Below are 7,761 nucleotides of genomic sequence, written 5' to 3'. Positions count from 1 at the left end.
GTACAAATGTAACAAAAAATAATAAAAATGTCCACATTTCATAATAGGTGCACCAATGGCAGATTATACTAGTATTCTAACTATTATGCACTACAGGGGCGTAACCAGCAGCTCATTTTGGGGAGGTCCAGGGGTGGACTGAGGAACCATGAATGTTCTCTCCACTCTCCCCACCCCCAATCCAGGTCACAAATACCCGGTAAGATCCCCAAAATGTACAAAACATTTTATACTGCTTATCCCAGAAATAGTGGATTTCCCCCAAGTCCATTTAATAACGGTCTATGGACTTTTCCTTTAGGAAGCCGTCCAAACCTTTTTTTAAACTTTGCTAAGCTAACTGCCTTTACCACATTCTCTGGCAACGAATTCCAGAGTTTAATTACACACTGAGTGAAGAAAAAGTTTCTCAGATTCGTATTAAATTTACTACATTGTAGCTTCATCGCATGCCCCCTAGTCCTAGTATTTTTGGAAAGCGTGAACAGACGCTTCACATCTACCCGTTCAACTCCACTATTTTTATATACCTCTATCATATCTCCCCTCAGCCGCCTTTTCTCCAAGCTGCAGAGCACTAGCCACTTTAGCCTTTTCTCATGGGGAAGTCGTCCCATCCCCTTTATCATTTCCGTCGCCCTTCTCTGCACCTTTTCTAATTCCACTATATCTTTTTTGAGATCCATTCAAAAAATTAGCCTAAAAGAAAGGAGACACATTTATACCTGCTCCAAAGGACATGCAACTGGGTGCAGGTATTTGCAAGTAAGAAAATGTACATTTTATCAAACGTAGTGTAAAAAACAACTAGTGACCATCTAAACACAGAGGTGATCCAAAAACCACTTAAACCCCTTATAATTAAACACAATATCAACTTTCATGTGCAAAGAAAAAATGTTATCATAAACTTTAAAGCAAATAAACTGAATGTTAAAGGGACCTTATTTCAAAACTAGAGGCCAAATGAAACCTAAATTCTCAGTTTTGACCAAATCCAAACCAGCAGCCAAATTTTCTTGATTGGTTTCAGCCGAAAATGAAAACGGCACCTCCACCCTGCAGAGACTGGGTCCGAACAGGCTGGCCACCCACCCCTCCTAGCCCCCCCCGCTGGAAGAAAGCGAGTGCTGCTGAGCCAAACCCTCCCCCACCACTCAAAGGCCCTGCCCTGGTGGTCTAGTGGTCTCTTTGGGGCAAGAACTATAACAGTCACTGCTGCCCATGCTGGTTCCTCCATAAAAATGGCTGCCCAGAGTGCCTGCCTGAGACTGTCACCAGGACAGTTAAAGGTAGGCCTGCGGTGGGCCTTTCAGTGGTTGGGGTGGGGTGGGGCTGGATCAATGGGTCCCGCTCGCCTGTGGGAGGACAGGGTGTTGGGACCTGGTCTCTACAGGGTGGAGTAGGTACTGGCAGAGGCAACCCACTTGCATTTTCGACCTAAACTCCAGCTTGGATTTCAGACCGGTTTCGGTGCCAAAAGGCAAACTGAAATTCAGTCAACCTCTATTCAAGACGCTTTTGATAACAAAAGTGTCAAAAGCGTTGTTTCATATTTTACCCCCTTAAATCAGTTATTCTTGAAAAAAAATCAACAAAAGAAAGTATAATACAAATAAAGTCTTTCCAATGTAAATCGTGCACTTCTCTGAGCTCAGTCAGCTGATCCCGATTCTAGCATTTCAGTATAAAAATGCTTTTGTCAAGGGACAAGCCCAGCTTCCTGCAGAATTATTCATTCAACAGCACTGAATATCAGCGCTCCTCAGATAACTCCCGGCTCTAACCGGACAGTGCCACGTAGTCTCTGCTAATATTCCAGCAACACTCTCCAGTTCAGTGCCTACGAATATCAGCGCTGGACCCAGTCTGTGTGATTTTACAGGGTTGGAGCCCTCCTCATGTTGAATATCGACTCCTATGTCTTTTGAACTGGCTTTCAGTTTATGTTCTGAATATGTTTGGTTTGTGTGTCTAAATCATTTATTTCTTTTCTGTAAGCCACTTGGAAGGTAGACATGGCTTTCGGTTGGCATTGACTGTGCAGGATTGACGATCTGTACTATTCTGTCTGGTTTCGTTTTACAATAGGTGAATTGATGTTCTAGTGCTCACTGTAGTGTTTAAGATGCTTTCCTTTTCCTTGTGTGACTCGTAGAAATGACTGCTTATGGTATGGTAGAATTGCTCTATAGGTCCTGAGTTTTTTATTCTCGGTATGCCTAGTACTGAATTTTGGAGGGGGTTGTTAAAAAATGACCGGCCCCGGGTGGCAACTATCCTAGGTACACCACTGACTCCACCTACCCTAAGGCAGCTCAGTCTCAGTTAGGGAGTGATCCTATGTGAATACAGCCATGGGCCACCCACTCCCTCACAAGGAGGTTAATAAATTCTTTAAAAAATAAATAATTTGCCTTTTATCATATTGTGATATTTTAAAGGATGTAACCCACCTAAGTTCTTAAAAAATACAAATTAAATATACACATTACATCTTATGAACTCTAGAATGAAGCTTTTTTTCTCCTGGGAAAAGAGAAGAAAGTAGCAGAACCAGGAATTTCACTGCTTTTATTTTATTGGGAAGTGATTCAAGGGACAGCAGAATCATGAGAAGTGTGTAGAGGATGAAGTCCTTCACGTGCCGGCAGAGATGCAGGAAGATCCTTATGCAGAGAGGATTCAGCTGTCTGCAGTCCCCATTGGAGAGTCAGGGGGGTCTATCAACAGGTGCACTGAATAAGACCAATAAATATAGAAGAGGATCAATCTTTAACAGAAAATAAAAGATTCAGCTGATGAGATCACTATAAGCAACATTAAGCATGGAGGTACTGTAAAGGCACCTCCAGGGCAGGTTAATTAGCTGCTCATTAGTTATGATTGCATCATGGAATTATCCGCTACCGGGCCGGGCCCTGAACTAACTTAAACGCCTCCTTTCTTTGCAGCAAGCAGCAGCAGGGCAGACCTCTCCTTCCTTCCGTGCCCCGCCCTCGTGGACGTTACGTCAGGCGAGGGCGGGACACGGAAGGAAGGAGTGGCCTGCCCTGCTGCTGCTTGCTGCGAAGGAAAGGAGGCGTTTAAGGTTAGTTCCGGGAGCGACGGAGGGAGGCGGGCCTGACTGCGGTGGCGCCGGGCCCCCTCTGGAAGCCCGGGCCCGGGACTTTTGTCCCCCCTGTCCCCCCCTCTCGGCGGCCCTATGGAATCAGACATTTCTCTCTTCCAGTCATCAGCTGCCCTGCAATGCAACACAATTTTTTCTCACATTCTCTCATTGAATTACAGTCAATTTCTCTTTCTCAGACCAGGACACTCATCACACAGGTCTGGCTCCTTCAGCTTCGTTCCTCTGACCTTGTCACTCACCACCACCAGCCCTGTCTCCCTAGCAACAGGACTGCAGATTGGCCATCTGACCTAGCAGCACCAGGGGTGTAGCCAGACAGCAGTTTGGGTGGGCCTAGGCAAGAAGTGGGTGGGCACCAAATGTTCTCTCCCCCACCCCCACATCAAAGAAATATCTCAGCTGGTGGGGAAAATGCTTCTCTCCAGTCTCCACCTTGGTCGTCTGCAGCAGGCATGCGCTGAAAACTGAGCATGCGAAGGTGCCAGTATTGTGGAGAGCAGCATTTTCATTACCATGTGCTACTGTTGGATTGGCCTGAGCCCTAAGACCCACCTATGGCTACGCCACTGAGCAGCACCAATAGGACGCTAGCTTGTGGCCAGGGCCGTGCCTAGGGTCTCTGGCGCCCCCCTGCAGCCTATCAGTTGGCGCCCCCCCCCCCTGCAGACTATCAGTTGGCGGCGCCGGCAACGCCGGCACCCCCCCCCCCCCCGTGAAAATGATTGCTCACCACTTGCCACACTGACAGGAATTGTCAGCAATATTCTTAGAAAGAAATTGCTATACATTGCAAAATAAGATAGCAGATGTAAATTCTCAAAGTGGACATATTCCAAATACTAAATTAAAATAAAATGATTTTTTTTCTACCTTTGTTGTCTGGTGACTTTCTTTTTCTGATCATGCTGGCCCAGTATCTGATTCTGCTGCTATCTGCCTCTTAACTCCGTTTCCAGGGCTTCCTTTCCTCCTTCTTCTTCATTTCTGGTCCTCAGCTTCTGCCTATTTTCTTCATCCATGTGCAGTTTTTCTCCTCTCTTCCTTTTCCCTCATTTCATCTCCTTCATCTCTCTTCCTTCCCCTCTATGTCCAGCAATTTCTCCTCTCTCCCTGAGCCTGCCCTCCCAATCCATGCCCATCCATGCTCCTCTGTCCCCTGCCCCCTCCATTCATCCCTTTCCTGCAATTCCCCTCTCTCCCTGAGCCCTGCCCTGCAATCCATATCCATCCATGCCCATCTGTCCCCTCCATTCATCCCTATCCAGCAATTCCCCTCTCCCCCCTCTCCCTGAGCCCTGCCCTGCAATCCATATCCATCCATGCCCATCTGTCCCCTCCATTCATCCCTATCCAGCAATTCCCCTCTCTCCTGAGCCCTGCCCTCCAATCCATGCCCATCCATGCTCCTCTGTCCCCTGCACCCTCCATTCATCCCTTTCCAGCAATTCCCCTCTCTCCTGAGCCCTGCCCTCCCAATCCATGCCCATCCATGCTCCTCTGTCCCCTGCCCCCTCCATTCATCCCTTTCCAGCAATTCCCCTCTCTCCCTGCCATCTCAATCCATGCCCATCCATGCTCCTCTGTCCCCTGACCCCTCCATTCATCCTTTTCCAGCAATTCCCCTCTCCCTTCCATGACCCCCCCCTCGCATCCATGCTCCTCTCTCTCCCATGTCCCAGCCTGGCCCGCCCTCTTCTCCCCCCCCCTTCGCATCCATGCCCCCCCCCTTCGCATCCATGCTAAATAGTAGTAGTCGTTTCTCCCCTGCCCTCCCGCTCCCATTGTTCAACTGCGGCTGCCCACCCTTTCTCTCCCCGTCCCCCCCAACATCCCTTTTCTTTTTTTTTTTCTTTTTAAATTTACCTCCGTGGCGGCGGTTCCGGCAGCGCAGCGTCAGGGAAGGAGGCGGCGCCGACGTCTAGCCTTCCCTTCGCTGTGTTCTGCCTTCTTCTGACGTCATCCTTGACGTCAGAAGAAGGCGGAACACAGCGAAGGGAAGGCTAAAACGTCGGGAGGCCGCCTCCTTCCCTGACGCTGTGCTGCCGGAACCGCCGCCACGGAGGTAAATTTAAAAAGAAAAAGGAGGGCGAGCGAGGTGAGCATGGTGCGGCGGCACCCCCCCCCCCCGAGGGAAGCGCCCCCCTGCCATGCTTACCTCGCTTACCGGGTCAGCACGGCCCTGCTTGTGGCAGGTGAACCTACTTTTACAGTTTGTAAACTTTCCACAAACTCCATTTTGCAATCAGATTTTCCCATTAAAGTGTATGGAGAAAATGGATTTCCATATAAAATACAAGGTAAATTACATTACACTTTCATAAAAAGTGTACCACCAACCCAGTCACTTTTTCCTTATCCCAATCCATGTTTTATATTTGAAAAACGATTAATAGGCACCATTTCACATTATTTTACCTAAAAACCCCATTAAAATAAATGGAATTTTACCAAAATTTCCACATATGTGAGGCAATGCAGACACCATAGTCGGATTTTTAGAAAACGCAATTAGAGCAGCGTACGACGTTCCGCACCAAAAATACCCCCAGAAACCCCTTGGTAAGCCCTTAAAGGGGACACACATCTTTTATTATTTTCAATACCCCATTTACAGTACTGTACAGCAAGAATAACCTGGACAGAGGAGATAAGCAATTACAGCAGTAAAAAATGTTCAAAGAGCTGCACTTCATAGCATACTGTGGGGCTCATTTTCAAAGCACTTAAAGTTCCATAGGTTACTGAGTAACTTTGTAAGTCTAACTGCTTTGAAAATACGCTTCTTAGTCATTTACAATGCCAGCACAATACAGATTAAACATTTTAAACAGCACAGGAGGTAAGCGTGAGTTTAGGTAAAAGATAAGGGTGATTAACTTACACAAAAGTGCACGTGGATTTATAAAAGGTGCCCTGTAGTAAACAAGTCCTGCTACAGTATGTGCAGTTGGTGTCAGTCCTTGTGTGTTTGACTAGCTAGTTAGGTGTTGCTTGCGTTTAAAGGCTTGGAGAAGAGCCAAGCTTTCACTGCTTCCTGAAGCAGAGATAACCTTTCTGAGGGGGCTACTCTGGAGAAGGCTTGTTTGGTGCATCCTTTGGAGAGGGTGAGGTTAGGGATATTCCTTGGAAGGACTTTAGTAACCTTGGAGGTACCTAGAAGGAGATCTGTTCTTCAAGTGTTCTAGCCCATTCCCTTTAAGTGCCTTGAAGATCAGAGAAAGAGTTTTTAATTTAGCCCTGTATTATACTGGTAGCCAGTGAGGATTTTGTTATCTTATTGCTCATGTTTCCTTTTAATAAGGACTGCTCTCATGTCTGTTCTCTGATATAATGAAAGTAAAGGGCTCCAGCTCTAAGAGAGGACACTGCCAGTATTTAATGCTGTGAGAGACATTCTGTGCCGTATTCCTTCCCTCAGGACACAGTTAATGTCCCCTCTGCAGTGTTTCTAGACCCACACTGTCAGAGAATAGGCTCCTGATTTCCCCTGAATGGATTCTGAGCTTAAACGTAATAAAAAAAAAGTAAGATGATACCTATATTATTGGACAATCTTAATACAATTTTCTGTAATATTAGACAAAGGAGTCCTGAGTAAACACATAACACTAAGGTCATTTTTATCGCAGCCACAAAAATGGCTTTTTTCTATTTTTTTGCACTAATAGCCATTTTTTAAAATTACACACGACCCATTTTATACGCAATAAGGGCTCCTGCTTCATCTGTGCACCAACCAGTTAGCATGTTATGGTTAGTGCAGGAATTCCCATTCCGCCCCCCCCCCCCACTAAAAAGAAACTTTTTTTTAGCTTGCACAGATTTCAGAGTTACTGCAGGACGCTTGAGTGCATCCCATAGTACTCCATGTTTTGCTGTATTAGGCACATGTTAGTGTCTAAAACAACAACGTAATCAAAGGACCTCACAGTTTTTAAATTATTAATTTATTTAGGGGTGGTTTACAAATGCACTCTAGCATTTTTAGCTTGTGGTAAAAATCAGCTGGTGGTAAACGCTAAGATGCCCATAGGAATATGAGTGTCTCAGCCAGGGGCATATCTGCGTGGGGCCTCAGGGGCCTGGGCCCCCACAGATTTGCCCTGGAACCCCCTACCGCCATCAACCCCCCCGCTGCCGTTCTTACTTTTGCTGGCGGGGGACCCCAACCCCCGCCAGCCGAGGTCTGACGTCGCAGCGATCCGAAGTGGATTTCAACAGCGCCTATCACAGCAGCACGGCCACGGAGGCCGAAGATGAATTTTAAACACCGCGGGGCGGCTGGCGGGGGTTTGGGGTCCCCCGCCGGCTGAAGAAGAAGTTTTTACGGCAGCGGCAGGTGGAAGCAGACCTCGGCTGGCGGGGGTTGGGGTCCCCCGCCAGCAAAGTAAGAACGGCAGCGGGGGAGGGTTGGCGGGGAGGGGGGTGGAGAGAGTCATTGGTGGCGGTGGGGGCTCGGCGGCGGCGGCGGCTGCGGCGGGGGGGGGCTAAAATGTGCCCCCTCCCTCTGGCTCTGGCCCCCTACCGCCGGAGTCCAGATACGCCCTGGTCTCAGCATTTACCGTCATTGATTTTACCGCAAGCTAAAGACCCTCTTAAGGAACAAAGTATGCAACATCCAGAGTAGT

General features: G+C 47.6%; 1 long non-coding RNA gene across 2 annotated transcripts in view; it reads right to left on the bottom strand.

Annotated features, from left to right (window-relative positions):
- Positions 1-2,590: 2,590 nt before the first annotated feature.
- Positions 2,591-7,761, bottom strand: part of LOC115463965 — a 59,925-nt gene continuing 54,754 nt past the window's right edge. For both annotated transcript variants that reach the window (XR_003941222.1, XR_003941226.1), the window contains exon 3: positions 2,591-2,738. This is a non-coding gene — a long non-coding RNA (uncharacterized LOC115463965). The remainder of the gene's footprint in view (positions 2,739-7,761) is intronic.

Source organism: Microcaecilia unicolor, chromosome 1 (genome assembly GCF_901765095.1).
Source record: "Microcaecilia unicolor chromosome 1, aMicUni1.1, whole genome shotgun sequence".
Lineage (NCBI taxonomy): Eukaryota > Metazoa > Chordata > Amphibia > Gymnophiona > Siphonopidae > Microcaecilia > Microcaecilia unicolor.
The sequence above is the reverse complement of the archived record's forward strand: the minus strand, read 5'-3'. Positions and strand labels throughout refer to the sequence as shown.